The 19,786-nt window shown below is 37.6% G+C and overlaps 1 protein-coding gene across 1 annotated transcript in view; it reads right to left on the reverse strand.

Moving 5' to 3' along the window:
- Nucleotides 1–19,786, reverse strand: part of LOC122817164 (DNA (cytosine-5)-methyltransferase 3B-like) — a 1,566,941-nt gene that overhangs the window by 655,158 nt on the left and 891,997 nt on the right. The window lies entirely within an intron of this gene.

Raw genomic sequence — 19,786 nt, forward strand, 5'->3', positions numbered from 1 at the left:
TGAACAACAGTGCATTGTGGTGGCTCCATCATCATGAAAGGTTAAATATGAATGATAATGACCTCTGCATCACTGTGTAAAAAGAAAAAAAAACAAGAACCATACTTTATGGTAATAACAATGTATTTCTTATGAGAAGCATGGTATTTTTCTGTCTGACAAATGCACTTGCAGTATTAATATTTATTTATATTTATTTATTTATTTTACATTTATTTACCAGGATGGTCCGAATGGAACAGTGGCCATTTTCAGTGAAGGTCCTGAGCGAAAAGCTCCTGTCTAAGCTTACATACAAATTATCACAAGTAATAGAAATTATGAACAAAACTGACAAAAAAAAAATGAGTGTTAACACATTTACAGGACAAAAATGTAAAAACAAAAATATATACAAAGTATCAAATAGAACAAGACTTTAAACACTTGAATATAGAAATATATATTTTTGAACTTATACATGATACATGTGGAGGAACATAATGTTAATTAGGAAATTAAGTAAGGAGAATCACTTAGCAAAGTATGGCATAGTTAGTAATATTTGCATGGTGAGAGTTGCAGCTAAGAATGGGACTACTTACAGAGAAGTAGTGTTGTTAGAAGGAATACGTTAACAGAGTTAATACGTACAGCCAAACTGTATAAGTGATGCCAAGTTAATAATTAACCTGGAGTGTTACATGTCAAAGCCAGGAGTCAAATAAGTGTCTTCTGAGAGATATTTTGAAATGACTAGGATTGCTTATGGATCTAATACTATGTGGAAGGGTATTCCAATTTTTAGCAACAAAGTTAAAGTAAAGGGAGTTGCCTGCTGTATTGGATACTTTGGTTACTTGGAGTAAGTCTTTGTTAGATGATCAAAGAGTATGAATGTTAGAGTAGGGGTGTAGGTTTTTAGGGAAGATACATTGTCAGGATTGTGCATTATTTTGTGAGCCATTATTAATAGGTTATAATTCATTATATGAGGTAGTCCCAACCGAGAAAGATTTTTTTAGGCATTGACAGTGATGGGCTGAATGTGTGAAATCTGTTGCAAATTTGGCAATCTTATTATATAACATGATTCTAATTTACTTAGTCCTGACTTTTTCAGGTTGTTAAGTATGGGGAATGCATATAAAAGTGAGGAGAGAAGGTGGATTCTAGCTCTGGCTATTCTTGCAGTGTCTGTTAACAATTTTTTTGTTTCTATACACCGTTCCCATTTTCTTGTGAACCTTTTTGATTATGTTAGAAATGTATATGTCAAATTTTAGCCTGTTGTCGATTATGACTCCTAAAAGTTTTGTTTGGGAATCTGGGAAAATCCTAGTATTATTACTGGCAGTGACATAAAAGTTAGCTGGGATGTTAGTAGTAGGTTTAGATGGATGAAAGATGATAAGTTTAGTTTTATTAGGGTTGAGAATGAGTTGTGAGTTTGCTAGCCACAGTTCAATATCAGAGAAGGCTTTTTGTGCGACTGTAAGAAGGTAAGGTATCGTGGATAATGCATATGCGAGGGCTGAATCATCTGCGCACTGTAGGATAGATGCTTCCACATTTTTCTTCCAGATACAGCTTTTCTACTTGTTGTGTCCACAATAATTCTCTGCAGCTTCTTTGCAACTGTCCTGATATGTACCTGACGTTACTCAGTATGATAGAGGTTTTTCATCTCCTAAACAAGAACAATTCAATTACTTTAGGGCAGGGACCAGATTATGAAAACTGGAATTGGTAGAGTGGTCACTTCAAATTAAAACAAATATATGTTCAGTAAACAGCAGCATTCAATTACCTTTAAAATGTTTACTGTTTATAACTCTCAATTCAGTGCAGCATATCACTTTTTAAAGAGATGGAAGATCAACATCAATGCATCAGCATCAGCTATTTCCATGCATTCATCACGCTGCATTAAAGTGTTCTGCTGATATTCACACATGCACACTGGCACATAGGGCTTAAATGATGGGGTGCATTTCACCCCCTTTATCATTTCTATATATTTGGACTGTTTGTTAATAAACATCTTCATAAATGTTTTACTAAGTTTTGGCCTAAATACATTTTCTGTAACCCTTGGTGCCATCACTATAAGGATAGTGTGAGATATAGCCATATACATTACTGAATGCACTCCTACGCATGTGTGGTGGAGTTTCTTTAAAATCAAGGGACAAATTCCCGCACGATACCTACAGTAATGTCATTCAGAATAAGTCTTGGTGAGAGAAGTATAAGAAAAATACTCTTTTATGAAGGATTTTCATACAAACAGAACTCTAATATTTGGTATGACGGGGGGGGGTCAAATTGCATTACAGGATTTAGGCACCACATGCTATGTTTTAAAAAGTAAGAAAAATATTGTCAAAACACTTAAGCAACAGTGCACTTTAATGTGAAAAATGACACTTCTAGGATTTTTCAAGCACAACAAAGACAGGCTAACAAGATGTCAAAGTGATGTGGGCATCTTGCCAGAGATGCTGAAGGCATAACTTGAAACTTGAGTAAACACTGATTAGCTGACCACCCCCGGCAGCTGAAAAGGGAAAAATCACAAACTGGAAGAAGAAGTTATATGTATAAGAATGAAGACTTTCACAAACATGTTGTTATAAACATAACCAGGGAAAAAAACTGCAAAATATGTGTGAAAATTATATAAAGAAAAGACAAAGTTACAATTCCATAAAACACAATTCTATTATGTCAATCTCACTGCCTGACAATCACAGCAAGTGGCATTACTTCCATTATTTTCAGTCTTTCCAAAACAATCTCAAAAATGTTAGAAAAGCTTCTACTCTCCTGAAGGACTGTGGCAGACAAGAATTGGACTTAACAAGGTGAGTAGCTTGATTAGAGTTGTCCCAGTGTGAAAACAGAAACTGTGAAATAAAGCCAGTAAAAGTTATCCATGTGGGAAAATTTTAATTACCGGTTAGTGATTACACTGACAGGATGCCAGCAAAGAAGAAATTTGGAGAAAGTAAGATAAAATAAACCAGAAAAAGAGAAGAAAAAAAAATCATTTTTTTTAGTAACTTACCATATATATATATATATATATATATATATATATATACATACATATATATATATATATATATATATATATACATACATATATATATATATATATATATATATATATATATATATATATATATATATATATATATATATATATATATATATATATATATATATATATATATATATATATATATATATATATATATATATATATATATATATATATATATATATATATATGTATATATATATATATATATATATATATATATGTATATATATATATATATATATATATATATATATATATATATTGTAACACCGAACATTCAAAATGTCGAGTGTTCTAATATCGAACCCTATGAATCGAAAATTTAAAACATCGAACATTTATTTATTTATTTTTATTTATTTTACATTTGTTGACCGGGAAAGTCCGACTGGACACATGTCCATTTTTTCGGAGGCCGGGGAAAGAAAAAATAAATAGTACATAGTAGGCTACAAAAAGTTCCAATAGTACATAGTAGGTTACAACAATGTTTGACAGCTAACATACGATTGTAGTTATGCACTAAATACCCAGGGAAGAAAAACATTCAGAACAGTTCCAAAACACATACAACACAAGCACACCAAACAAACAGCAATCCACACACATACACCTAAACTCTTATACCTAACCCTACACTAAACTAAACATACACCACTAACTATCCACTTACCTTAACCCAAACCCTAACCCTAAGATCTGTCACTATTGCACAGTCATCTCACTCGCGCCCTAACCCTAACTCACCTACCCCACCCTAACCCTCACGTACACACAATCGCACACTTACCTGACCCACGCCCTAACCCTAACTCACCTAACCCGCCCTAACTCTCACGTCTACACAGTCACACACTTACCTGACCCGCGCCCTAACTCTAACTTACCGAACCCGCCCTAACCCTCACGTCCACACAATCGCACACTTACCTGACCCGCACCCTAACCCTAACTCACCTAACATGCCCTAACCCTCACGTCCACATAATCGCAAACTTACCTGAACCCGACCAGTAACTTTCCACCATAGTGCTGAAAATACCGAAGCAACAGAAACGGACAACTGAATTCTTTCCCTAGGAAAAATTTTGACTTTCTGTTTCTTCAATATTTTCAGCGTTCGCTGAAAACGGGTCGATATTAGAACACTCGACATTTTGAACGTTTGGTGTTCTAATATAGACCCTATACCTACAGGTACAGCACACCTTCAAAGAAAACCAAATTCAAATCAAAATTTAAAAAAATGTCGATATTTCGAAACATCGAATTTCATATGACCAAGAATATATGAGAAATGTTTCGGAATATCGAAATTCCGAAACAAATCAAAAATTTTTTTTAAATGTTTCCGCAGGGGGGCAAGCCCCCCTGCACCCTCCACACACCCGCTACTTAAATATTCCAACTCCAAGATTGCACTAGAGTAAGGAAAAGGGAAATCTCCCATTCTGCACTGTATGCAGATCTCCATTCACGATGTCGGAATTCAGAAAGTTCAATCATATGGTCTCGGACATATGAAATTTGATCTTTCAGGATTTCGGCATTGTGAAGAGTTGCCATATATATATATATAATTGCACCCATTCTCTACAGAAAATCACAAAAATGGTGTAGAAACCAAACGGAAACCCTGAAAGAAGCTCCATTTACAGGAGAAACAAAGAATAAATATGCAAGCACACACATAAATAAATAAATACAGTAAATACAATAAATAAATGATTGGTTCTATGGCTTAGAAGGATGAAACCCTTTTTAGATTAGCTGTCCAGACTCTGGAGGAGGCAGTTAGTGAAGAGAAAGGAATAATGAAGTGAAGCCTACTTGCATCTCATGGGGAAGGGTTTTCGGCAACCCTATCTAGCTAAGATCCCTGGTGAAGACCACAGATGAGGTGGATGAGTCTTTCTGTAAGGCTGCAAAGGGCTTTGAGGGTAATATCAACTGTAATCCCATCTATTTTGTTATGCTTGACAGGAATGAATAATAATTGGGCTTATCAGTAAAAAACCCTGGATGACTGCCAAGATGACATCCACATCAGGGCTAAGCTTTTACCCCATAAAGGGGAAGAAATGAGTGTGTGTATATATATATATATATATATATATATATATATATATATATATATATATATATATATATATATAATTGCACCCATTCTCTACAGAAAATCACAGTGACAAAGTGACAGTGACTCAATGACCAGCAGGCACATTTGTGAAAAAAAGTATGCCAATTAACCCCCCCCCCCAAAAAAAAAAACCAGCAAAGAACTGAAGTTTAAACAAACTAATAAATAATCAAAACTACGTAAAAGACATGCCCTCTCTAACCAAACTGGAAAACACAGACTTATATAAATAAAAGAAAATGGAACCTGCAGCATTAAAAACTTTAACAGCATAACTATATAAAATAATAAAAATAGCAATATTTATAGTAAAACATTTCTACAATTCCCTTCCCATGAAAACTGTACATCCAACACTAGAGCCAAGTACTTAAAAAATCTTAGTCACATTAGTACAATAACCGTAATGATCTATTAGGGTTTACTACTGAAACCTGGAAACTGCATGGGTCAACTCAAAATCCTGAATTGGGAGCAATGAAATTCCAAACAGGTCAAAACTGAATAGCAGGAGGTGATGTCAGTCACCCATGCTATGAACTTTCACATACCATGACATTCCATAGTCAGCAGTACGTGTATTTCACTATTTTGCAGGGGGGAAAGCCCCCTGCACTCCCCATGTGGGGTATGCATGCCCCCCCGCTGCAACTTATATATACCAACTCCGATATTGCACTACAGTGAGGAAATCGGCTAATTCCCTGTTTTCCTCACTGAACCACGATCTCGGTGCACAATGCCGAACTTAGACACTCGAACTACACTACCCATTCACTGTAGTGTAGTTGACGTAGTCTGAGTCGGAATTTTGCCCATTTGAAAAATGTCTTTCGACCGCATGCAGTGACTCTGTGTATTTAATTGTAAACGTCTAATAGATATCTAATAAGCACATTCCACAAAGCTACCCAGCAGCTAGCTTTATTCAGACTTACTTGCTATAGTTACACACTGTCTTCGGTGATCTACCCTCTCCTTCAGGGAGCACACCCTTAGCAGTTCCTTCAAGCTCCACAACTGCTGCCTTCCAAGGGGGAAGTGTGTAATACATAGTACTAGATGTCACCCATGTGACAAGCCAAAACTGACTCTTTCCTCCAAGGAACCATCAGCTGGCAATGACTAAAATAAAAGGGTGAATATTCCTTTGCATTGAGGAGGGAAAACAGTCTTCTGAGCTTAGGAGCTCAAACAATTTTCTTATTTCTTAAGAATTATAGCAAACCATTTGCTACAGTCAAATCTGAATACCATACACTGAGCACTGAAGCAATAGTGCTTCAGCCCTGATCACAAATGTGATACCGGCATGAATTCTAGTATTGCAGTACTACCAACTGGCATTGCCAATCATACCCACCCCCCCGACACCTTGCACCCAGGGAGGCTACCGCCTTCACCCCACCCGAACTACGTTTCTATTTTGATGAAAGACGAATTTGCACCTACAACAGCTGTTCTGAGAAGTGTGCTGCAGCACAGGAGGAGACATTCCATATGTATATATATATATATATATATATATATATATATATATACACACACACACACACACACACACAGACACATACACACACACCCATATCAATATATATACACATATATATATATATATATATATATATATATGTATATATGTGTATATATATATATATATATATATATATATATATATATATATATATATATATATATATATATACATATATGTGTGTGTGTGTGTGTGTGCGCAGAGCGAGAGACACACACATATACCAGGAAAGGTAATAGAATGGGATGAGGCCAAGAATTTATCTGGTAAGTATGTTAGAGATTGTCTTCCCTATATCACAGTATAATCAAAGAGGGGAAAAAAAAGGGAGCTCCTAAGCGAAAGACCACCACTGGTAGAGTTTTTAGTAGAATCTAATACAGAAGCTGCTGTTAAAAAAAGAATTATTAGTACAGCATATGAAATATTGCATGATAACAACAATAATCAAACAGAGGAGGTTAGAAAGGATTGGGAAGACAGAGTGGATAAGCAATTCACAAAGAAACAATGGGGGGTCTATGTATGTCTCCCAAATATGCTACAAAGTCTAGAAGACTTAGGATCTTTGCCTGGAAGTGTTTACATACCCCAAAGTAGGCTCCAACAAATTTTACTCAGGTAGATAGGAAATGTTGGAGCTGTGATGAAGAAAGAGGTAATTGGGAACATATTTTCTAGGACAATAATGAGTTGGCAGACTTTAAAAATTCTCTGCAGACTACTCAATCAGAAGTCCTGGGCAAGCAAATTGGTATGATTAAGGAAATAATTTTTTGAGCTATGATACAGAATCATAATTGCCTAGACATAATAAGGTTTTGCTAAGTCTAATTATGGTGGCTGGCAAAAAAGCAATTACTAGAAAATGGAAATCAAAGTCTAAAGCAACTGTACTAAAAGTAGTGAGTATAGTAACAAAAAAAAAAACAACTTGAAATGTGATATTTAGAAAATAGTTGGAGCAAACAACAAAGACAGAATAGAAACTATGTTCAATACATGCAGGCAAGGAATGAGGCTTAAAAGAAGGCAGGATTTGAATGAGCTACGTAGTGACTGGATAGACTACAAGCGATGTGTAATGTTTGCAACTAAAATTATGTCAATATGGTTTGTTTTCATTTATATTAATGTATGATTGCCTATGTCATAAATGATAATTTAATAAAGAGGTTTTTTGTTTGATTAAAAAAAAAAAAAAAAAAAGATTTTCATACAAAAAACTATATGTGTGTGTGTGTGTGTGTGTGTGTGTGTGTGTGCATCTATAAAATGATTGGTCGACATGTCACATATGCGTGTGTGTACATATGAATATATATATATATATATATATATATATATATATATATATATATATATATATAGTTCCCCTTTATAAGCTCAAAATACTAAAATCTCAATTTCAGTATCTGAAAACCATAAAGGAAAGAAAACCATAAAGGCAAACATTCAAAATCCCGAAACCCCAAAACTGCGAAATACAAAATCATAAACATATACACACCATACAACACATACACTATCCTACCTACACTGCATACACAAACACAACAACACAAATCAACACACCTACACTACATATCTGTAGGGGGCCAAACCCCCCTGCACCTCACACCCCCTACTTATATATACTAACACCGAGATCACAAACAGGAAAAGACAGCCAACTCACACCCAGACATTCCGTAGTCCCTTGCACACAGACACACACATCAAACATATACAAACACCAACACATCCAACAATTACACACTCATAATTTCACCTGTCTACCCTAACCCACACGTACAACTTTCAAACACACTCACATACATTCAAGCTCCACCCAAAACCCTTACAAAACACTCACTTACCTTAAATCGCACCTAAATCCACACACAACACCGTACACCATCCACAGAAAACACCGGACGTAACGAAGCGCAAAGCCATAATCACAATTTCGAGATATTTGAATTCACGATTATACACTTTCGCTATTTTAAAAATTCACCTTTATGGTCTTGGGATGCTGAAATTCGAGGTTTCAGTATTTCGAGATTATAAAGGGGAACTATATATATATATATATATATATATATATATATATATATATATATATATATACATACACACACATATATATATATATATATATATATATATACATACATACACACACACACACACACACACACACATATATATATATATATATATATATATATATATATATATATATATAAAATATATATGTGTGTGTGTGTGTATGTGTGCGTGCGTGCTTGTGTGTGTATACTTGAATGGAGCATTAAAGTGTGACCTGTTTTCTTCGAAATATGGATTTCTTCACATAGAATTTTAAGATCTACAAATATGCTTTCAAATTTGTTAAAATATCTGCAGTGCTCATGAATACTGTAAGGGCATGTCTAAATTATACACATCTATACACTCATACAAGTATGCAAGCACGTACTGCAGGTTATCTTTGATTTATGAAACTCAGACATAATTGTCTGTTGTCAGGGATGATCTTCTGACAGCTTGAATCTGCTTATGTTATTTTATCGGCTATACTATATGCAGGTGGCATTTGTGAATAAGACGCCCAGAATGACGTTAAGTAAATCACCTCTACGTCACTGCCTCAGCCATCTACGATATACTGCCAGCTATGATACGACTGAGTAAAGTGCAGAACTGCTGCACCCAGCAAAGTCACTTAAGTCCTGAGACTGAAGGTGACCAGGAAATGGCATCAACAGAAGCTACTCATTCAGAGTAACAGTGAAGTGGAGTCTTAGCTTAAAGTTATAAATGATCATATAATTAATTTACCAACATGATTTCACAAGACATTGACTTTGCTAAGTTACAGAAATCAGTAAAGTAGTTACCAAGACAGTTAAAGGAAAAATCTGTACAACTACAGCTACATGTATCCTGGAAAATGTGGCACTCAATGGAAAGGAAGAATTATTAGACAATGATATCATATTAGCCAATACCCACATACAGTTACCTTACAACTTCTTCAATGGCTTACAAGTTATTTCTTGGGTTCTACTCACTGAACATAAATGCACCCAGTGTTCATTTTGCCAGGCTTTTTGTTGAGTGAGAAAAATGAAGCTTTAATAGCAGCTCAATGCTAGGAACATATCCAAAACAGTTATTTTTTTCCTGATATGTTCTAGCATAAGAAGTTTTATTCAGTCATTTGTTTTTAGGCTACTGACTGGAACGTGCCTCAGTTATGCTAGTTATGCAGCATGCTGATTTGAGAGATGTTGGAAAGTTGCATGAAGTCTTGTTTTTGTCACCCAACGTATCAGTAAACAGTCGAATTTAGTATTTATAGAATGATTATTACGCTCGTTATTTCTGAATTTGCTGACTCTCCTAATTACTACCAATCTTTGAAAAAAATAATAAGGTTTTAATTTTAATACAAAGACTTCCTGTAAATGCTATTGTACAGTGTTACATGTGTTTGCAACACCACCTTCCACCACTAATTTACGATAATACTATTTACGTTACTGTGCATTTTTACATACACAGCCAAACAGAAAGTGCTTTAGGGATATGGCTGAACTGATCAATACAGCGGCAATAATACCAGTACCATCAGCTGTAGAAATTGTTGCTATTACTCTAAACAGAAATTACTACAACCGTCATAGTTGATTTTTTTTTTGTATTTTTAAATATACAAGCATCTAAAGTAGATTTTTGAAACTCTTTTCTATATTACTGCAAGACATTATGGGTTTATGTTAACAGTCTTATTCTTTATTCTGCCCTTATAAATAATAACACTACATGATTTATTTGATCATATGACATAAATGGCATAATAACAGCATTAAAAAATAACAAATTACAAAGTTAAAATCACCCTTTTACATATATTCATTCTTATTTCTGCCTAGTAGCCTGGGATATATATATATATGTGTGTGTGTGTGTGTGTGTGTGTGTGTGTGTGTGTGTGTGTGTGTGTGTGTATGTGTATGTGTGTGTGTGTGTGTGTGTTATATATATACATCCTTATACTTGTTCCGAAACATGACATGATTCATCTCATTAATCCAAAGCCCTCTCTTGACATGTGCTTAGCGTCAATCACCTTAGCTTCTCTGCAGAAAAAGGATCAAATTATCAGGGAAACACTCTCCCTGATCCCTATGGTGTAGCATTCCACTTAGTTAAGTATTTGGACTCATATAACTCAAGAATCCAGACTATTACAACACTGAAGACTCAGTTTTAGAATCGTTTTGCACTCCAATCTCTCCTCCAAGCAGCCATGCCTTTACCTTTGTACTAATGTTGTGTATACTGATCCAAGGCATTGAAAAGGCACCCCTGGATCACTGAAGACATTGCTGCAGCACCAGCATATCAGTGCCACAGGCTCTACTCCCGGCATCCATTCCTGAACTTTAGAAGTCTCCAGAGATAAAAACAACACAATGTAGCTGTCGTACACAGACCTTACTGTCAATTGTGAAATCATGTATCCTTTCCTGAACATGAGAAATGTGAACTGCAAGGAATACACTGCAGTTGTCATGAGCAAGCATTTCTTCCATTGTGGAAGCCTAACGCTTGTTCTTGAATCTGCGGTGTTGGTGCTGCAGTAGCGCTGTCGCCTCATAGTAAGACGTTGTTCTGTTCGATTCTCAGCTAGAGCATCTTCTGTGTGAAGACATGAGTGAATGGGCGTACCTTTGTTGAAGGTTGTGTGTCAGAGCCGGCAACTCTGCACGTAAAAATCTACTGCCAATCATTAGCGGACCAGAGTTCCGCTGTGGCGACCCCTAACCTGGAAAAGCCGAAAGACACAAACAAAGTAAAGAACAAGCTGAAGTTTTGGGGGAAACTCCTTGCAATGTTTATTGCTGGAGTTACAAAGTCTACTTGATTAGACAATGTGCCATCACTGTGCCAACACACAAGCTATGTTTATGTCATGTTACACATGCTTGTGTAGTTGTTCAGCTAAGAAATTGCATTTTTTGTATTTTGTCCTAGCTATTTTCCTGTAGCCTAGCTCTGTTATTTAACTCCACCCTTCTCCCCTTTTTTCTTCAGTTGTGTGTTAACACTCCATTGGAGCCATATGTCTATTGCTGGAGTGTGTCAAAGCTTCATTATTTGACCTATTTGGAATTATTTCTTGTATTAAGATCTGCACAGTTTGAAAATTAAACTATTTAATGGTCTCCACTGGTGTCATTTCGAACCCGCGGTGGTGGTGCTGCAGTAGCATTGTCGCCTCACAGTAAGACGCTGTCCGGTTCGATCTTCAGCTAGAGTGTCTTCTGCGTGGAGACATGCGTGAATGGGCGTACCTTCGTTGAAGGTTGTGCGTCAGAGCTGGTAACTTGGCACATAAAAATCAACTACCAATCATTAGCGGACCGGAGTTCCGCTGTGGCGACCCCTAACTGGGAAATGCCAAAAGACACAAACTGGTGTCATTTCGATTAAGTCACTGTCTGCTAACACTATCTGTGGTGTAAGTAAAATTCTCAGTTCATCTTGCTACAGATTAGAAGATTGCACTTGCTATGCACATCCAAGGGAGGCAGAACAGTCACATAATGCATTGAACACTTTGGAATATTCAGTGGGGTGCTATAGATGGGTTTTGAAAGTGCAATTTGAGAATAAGTTTGCATCCTGTACCTATACAGTTCTTTGTTGCGTAAGAGCTTCCTTAATCAATACGTTACAAAGTGTGGATATGTTTGGCAGTTTATTGAGGTTTTCAGAACAGTCTCAGAGCACAGGGCAGCTATTGAAAGATTTTCTAATGCCTTTTAAGTTTAGAGAGTAGGCCTGTGTTCTAAGGATTTGTTTGCTCACTTGGGCCTGTACATGCCAGCAAGATTCTCTCTGCACAGCATAATTCCTTGGTGAGTCAGCAATTCAACAGTGACTATTTGCAAGGATTGTGTGTGTGTATATGTATATATATATATATATATATATATATATATATATATATATATATATATATATATCTATATCTATATCTATATATATATATATATATATATATATATATATATATATAGATATATATAGATATATATATACACACACACACACACACACACACACACACACACACACGCACATATTTGTTGTGGGCACTGCATATATCTTTAGATAAACTGTTTTATTCTTCCCTTAGCCATGACTGCAGCATTGTGAAACTGAAAGTGACATTTTCTACACAGGCTAGCATCTTGCAAACAAATGCCCTGCAAACCCATCTAGCTCAGAATTTATACATGTTTGATATTTTCCCTATCTCAGAGAAGACTTTAGCATTAACTGTTTTATTACCAGCACAATGTCTCAGCAAAGTATTACACTTTCAGCAGAGGCTGATAAACAGCAAGATGCAGAATTTCTTGCAGACCAAGATCAAACCTTGACCCAAATGTAAGAGCAAAATGCATCTCTAAGCTTACATGGTAGGCAAAACAGAATTATGACACTGACAGGGAAGAATTGTTATCCAATCTTGCTTACTCATGGACTAACACAACTGTATGTCTGCCCTCTCTCAACCTGCTTATGATGTACTGCAATTAGAGGGTAGACACAAGCAATTTATTGTTACCTATCAAAGCTATCAGAGACCATGCATAAAATATGTCAATTTATTACAGAGATATAACACTGACGAAGCACAAGAAGAACGGAAGAGGAAGAACCTCTTAATCTTGACAGTGACAGTTTGGCATTACAAACAAGGACTAAGGCTGAAGTCAGAATTACACAATTCCCTGAATCCAGATCCCATCACTCTGAATCTACCAGACACTCCACCAGATCTAGTAGGTCTTTACAGTCTAGACCTTCCATGCTCAGCAAGCAACTTATCAAAGCCCATGCTGATGCAGACGCTGCTAAGATTCCGGCAGCCTTCAAAGAAAGGAAGGCTCAGTTGGAGGCAAAAGCTGCACACAGCAAAGCAGAAAGAGAGGCAGAAGCTGGACACAGAGAATCAGAAAGGCAAGCCGGAGCTATCCGCAAAAGGGCTGAAATAGAACCCTTAGAAAAACAGTCTGAACATGTCACAGCTATGGTAAGGTTAAGAGTTCTACAGCAGGCTGCTAGTGGGAGTGACAGAGACAGCACAGGTCCAGTGGACACAAAGAGTTATCTTAAATGCACTACAGACTATATGTTCAACTAAAGCAACAAGTATTCCATTTTATCTGATGCTACCGAAGCCAGAGACACTTCCTCAGAACTATTACTCCCAGTGACTACTACTGCAGTATCTCTCAGCCAAGGTCAGTACGACACACCTATCCCTGCTCAAGCTAACTTACCAACCTCCTGTCAACTGAGCCTCTGCACCATTGCAAGCTCCTGCTCCCATGAATTCTCGGCCAGTTCCTCAGCTTGATGCCCTTGCACCACCGTACCTCCCAATGTCATTGAGCAATGGTTCCACTGTTAATGTGACCAACACTGTTCAACCAACAGCTCCTCACTTAAAGTCTGAAGACACAAAAGTGTCACAGGTTGTAAAGTATATACTTCGCAAAGATCTTATCAAAACTGGCCTCACACAGTTTGATGACAGACCTGAAAACTACAGAGGCTGGAAATCCACCTTTAAGTCTGCAGTTGGTGATCTGGACATTACAGCTACCGAAGAACTAGATTTGCTCATCAGGTGGCTTGGTCCCAGCTCCTCTAAACGTATTAAGTGTCTCAAGGCTGTTCATATCGCTAACCTGGCTGTGGGTCTTAATGCTGCTTGGGACAGACTGAAATGTAGCTTTGGCAGCCCTGAAGTCAATGAGGATGCTTTATTCAAGAGGCTGCAAAGTTTCCCAAAGATATCTGGCAAGGACAATCTAAAGTTTCAAGAGCTTAGCGACCTTCTTTCCAAACTTCAGCTAGCCAAAGAAGACACACACCTTCCAGGCCTTAATTATCTGGACACTGCTCATGGGGTTAACCTGATAGTTTCAAATCTCCCACATGATATCCAAGGAAAATGGACAACAGTTGGATCTAAGTACAAGGAAGCAAACAGTCTCCTTTCCCCCATTTTCCTTTTTCTGTGAATTTATCAGGAAAATTGCAGAGACAAAGAATGACCCAAGCTTCTCCTTTCGAGAGTCCCACGCTCCAGGTCCACCCTTTCCTAAGCCTATAAATTTGCACAGCTCATACAGAGACCACAGAGGTCCGGTCTCAGTTAAATGGACTGATGTCTTACCTACATCTTCTGCAGTTCTCAACAAGGTTGATCAAAGCAAGAAAATCGAAAACCCGAATCACCAGTGCCCCATACATAACAAACCACACCCACTCAGAAAATCTATTGGCTTTAGAAAAAAGGCCCTGCAAGAATGCAAGTAAGGAAATTTGGGGTATGTTTTAAATGATGTGCTTCCATTGCGCATGTTGCTAAGGACCGTACAGCCATTATCAACTGCATAAAATGTGACAGTGATGATCATGTACAAGCATTTCATCCATTTCAATATACTTCTACCCCATCCATAGTTAACCCTCCCAAGGTAAAGCAAGGCAATAAGAATGTAGAACAAACAGTGGCTCCTTCTCCAGTTGCCACAACATGTACTGAAGTCTGTGGAGAAGGACTGAGTGACAAATCTTGTGCAAAAATATGCTTGGTCCGTGTATACCCCAAGGGTCATCCTGAAAGAGCTGTAACACTGTATACTATTCTCGATGAGCAAAGTAAATGATCTCTTGCAAGATCAGAGTTCTTTGACCTATTCAACATAGCAGGGTTACACTCTGGGCACTTGTGCTGGCATTACAGAAATCTCCATGGTCTTACAGTAGCTCCTCTCAATGGCAACCTAGAAATTCCACTGCCCACTCTCATCGAGTGCAACCAGATTACATCCAACACGCAAGAGATCCCTATCTCAGAAGCTGCTTTTGTCACCCTCACTTGAAGGTCATATCTGGCCAAATACCACTCCTTGATAAAGACGGTGAAATCCTGATACTGCTTGGTAGAGACATACTGAAGGTGCACAAGGTTCGTGAATATATCAATGGCCCAAACAATGCTCTATATGCCCAATGCTTGGACCTAGGTTGGGTTGTCATAGGTAATGTCTGTTTAGATAAGGTCAGGAGACCTAACAGGGTTACTTCCTTCAAGACGCATGTTCTTCCAAATGGACGCAATACTTGTTTTGAACCCTGTCCTTATCACTACTGTATAAAAGAAAGGTTATGCAGTAATGGTAAGCCACAGCAAGTCATCCAAGGCTACAACTATGGCTTAGACTCCTAGGATGATAACCTTGACATTATGATGTTTACCACTAGTAAAGACGATCAGTTGGTGGCCACAAGGGAAGATAAGGAATTCTTGAAAATTATGAGTGAAGAATTCTATCAGGACAACTCCAACAGCTGGGTGGCACCCTTACCATTCCATACCCAAAGAATGAAATTGCCAAACAATAAGCAGCTTGCAGAGTCACGGTTTATTTCACTGGAATGCACCCTAAACAGGAAATCTGCAATGAAAAAGCACTTTGTCGACTTTATGCAGAAGGTGTTTGATACAGATCATGCTGAACCTGCACCTCCCCTAAAGGAAGGGGAATAATGTTGGTACATTCCATGTTTTGGTGTGTATCACCCTAGCAAGCCAGACCAAATCAGAGTGGTCTTTGACTCAACTGCTCGCCATGAAAGTGTTTCTCTTAATAACCTTCTCCTCTCTGGGCCTAATCTGAACGGGTCTATATTAGAAGCCCGAAGATCTGTTTGAGCAAATTGGAAAAGAGCAACACATATTGCGTGAACTACGGAACCGGTGAATGTCCAAAACCGCGAAATTCGAAATGTCATGGGTGGCCCATCTGCGGTATAGCTCCATAAGGTAAGTCGATAGTTACGGACCTTAGGTTTTGGGTGCGGGTTAAGGTAAGTGCACAGATAGGTAATGTATGTAAGGTTTAGTGTAGTGTTAGCAGTAGGGTTTTGTTAAGTGTATGTGTGTGGATTATTTGTTTTGTTTGGGTATATCTCCGTAGGGTAAGTGTGTGATAGTTCCGGACCTTAGGGTTAGGGTGCGGGTTAAGGTAAGTGCATAGATAGTAATGTATGTAAGGTTTAGTGTAGTAGGGTTTGGTTAGTGTATGTGGTTTATTTATTATGTTTGGGTAGGTAATATGTAACGAGCGGTGGGGATGGCCGACTATGACGATTCAAGATTTTAAATTTCGTGGTTTAGGGGGTTCGGCGTATTTGCGGTTCGGGCTATACCTGTCGCTGTTGTGATATTCGCTCAAACGGGTTTTCAGTTTTATAATATAGACCCTTCTGAACAATAACCTAATTGGGGTCTTGATCCGTTTCAGACAAGAATTGATTGCGGTAATGGCTGACATCCAACAAATGTTAAATTGTTTCATTGTTCATGAAGACAACAGAAACTACCTTAGATTTCGGTGGTACTGCAATAATGATGTCAACAACAAGGTCATAGACTATCGGATGAAGGTACATGTGCTCGGTAACAGCCCATCTCCTGCAGTCGCAATATATGGGCTGAGAAGAACTGCCCAAGAAGATGAAAGGGAATTTGGGCCTGATGCATGTCAGTTTGTTGAAAGAAACTTTTATGTTGATGATGGGCTTAAATCCTTTTCCACAGAGGAAGAAGTGATCGATCTTCTTGCCAGAACTCAAGCTATGCTGGTTGTATCTAATCTCAGACTTCACAAGATAGTCTCCAACAGCATCAAGGTAAATGGAGCCTTTCATTCTGAGGATCATGCTGACAGTCTAAAGAACTTTGAACTAGGGTCTAACATTACCCTCATGCAATGCAGCCTTAGGCTGCTTTGGAATGTTAAGCAAGACTCATTCATATTTCAAATGTCAGCTTGTGACAAGCCTTTCACCAAATGTGGAGTTTTGTCTGTAGTAAACAGCATCTATGATCCACTAGGCTTCACAGCACCCTTTACCATTCAGGACAAGATACTATTAAGACAGCTCACTTCTAAACATGTGGATTGGAATACTCCTCTCCCCAGAGAAAAACAACAAAGATGGGAAACATGGAAAGATTCCCGGAATGCCTTAGAGAAATTTCAAACACCATGCTGCTACACTCCTACAGGAAGTATTCAATGCTATCAAAAGAGAGATTCACATCTTCTCTGATGCTTCCATTGAAGCTATAGCTGCTGTGGCCTATCTCAGAGTTATTGGATTAGATGGAAAAGTAACTGTTGGATTTGTCCTTGGTAAGGCAAAACTCACTCCAAAACCTGCTCATACTGTGCCAAGACTCGAACTTTGTGCAGCGGTGTTAGCCTTTGAAATTGCTAAGCTTATAAATCTTGAAATGGACATGAAAATTCATTCCTTTGACTTCTACACAGACAGTAAAATAGTCCTTGGATACATACACAACCAAACAAGACAGTTCTATGCGTATGTCAGTAATAGGGTGGAATGCATTAGGAAGTTTTCTGCTCCCAACCAATGGCATTATGCTCCTACCGACATCAACCCTGCTGATCATGGGACCCGTTCTGCATCAGCATCTCTTTCAGAACATTTCTTGGACATCTCCCCCAGGATTTCTTCGCCAAGAGATTGTTACAAACCATGTTGATTCCAACTTTGAACTGGTAAACCTGATTCCAACAAAGAAATCAGACCTACCACCATTACACTTACCACTTGTGTGAAATCTAGAGTGGGGCTGAGTTCTCATCATTTTAAACGTTTCTCCAGGTGGTCATCCGTTGTATGTGCCATTGCATGACTTATTCATGTTGCTCTCCTATTTGTAAACAAAAACAACAATCCTAAAGCCTGTGATGGGTAGCACAGATCTAAAGAACATCCTTCCGTCAATGAAGTCTCTGGACACAGCAAACAATTATCCGAAGTGTTCAACATGACGTTACTTCTTTCCAAGCAAGAAAATGCATCTTCAGATTCTGCTACCTGAACTTTGATCTGTTCCCGTTCCTGCTTGCCGAGGTGTCAGCAACAGCAAGAATTCATTATGATGTTTGCATTTATCCTCTTGTTCTCCCATTTCTCGTTTTTCAAGTTCCAGAGTATAAAGAGGTTCCAAATATATCATGGACTTAATGTTTGTTATTGTTGTTTGGTGAAATCTAAAGATTTCAGGCAGGGAGTGTAAAGTTACACATGCTTGTGTATTGTTGTTCCGCTAAGAAATTGCCTTTTTTATATTTTGTCCTAGCTGTTTTCCTGTAGCCTAGCTCTGTTAACTCCACCCTTCTCTCCCATTGTCTTCATTTGTGTGTTAGATTTCATTGCAGCCACATGTCTATTGCTGGAGTGTGTAAATGCATCATTATTAGACCTATTTGGAATGATTTCTTGTATTAAGATCTGCACAGTTTGGAAATTAAACTATTTAACAGTCTCCACAGGTGTCATTTCGATTGAGTCACTGTCTGCTAACACTATCTGTGGTGGTGAGTAAACTTCTCAATTCATCTTGTTACAGATCAATTGAGTCACTGTCTGCTAACACTATCTGTGGTGGTGAGTAAACTTCTCAATTCATCTTGTTACAGATTAGGAGATTACACTTGCTATGCACAGCCAGGGGAGGCAGAACAGTTTTGGACTTTACAAAAATCTTGCTGTCTCTTGCAAAATGAAAAGGAGACCATCCCATGCTTAATAATTTTCACTTGTTAGATAATTATAAAAACAATAATGTTTAAGATCATGCCATATAGTATGTACTTACTACCAAATGCCCATTTATGTTTAAGAGCATAAATAACACACACACTGCCTGAACTAAAACAATATTACAACTGGCAAATGCACCACAGAAGTATGCAGGTGTTATGGTATATTGAACTACAATTCCATCTGTTAAGAAGGCAAAATGGTTACTTTATTCCTCAGAAAACCAATACATGAACTAATAATTTCAGTATGAAGCATTCAGAAATTAAATTAAGGCAATCTGTGGTTCAGATTATTTCTA

This window comes from Protopterus annectens, chromosome 12.part0 (assembly GCF_019279795.1).
Source record: "Protopterus annectens isolate FY-2018-M chromosome 12.part0, PAN1.0, whole genome shotgun sequence".
In the NCBI taxonomy this organism is placed as follows: Eukaryota; Metazoa; Chordata; order Ceratodontiformes; family Protopteridae; genus Protopterus; species Protopterus annectens.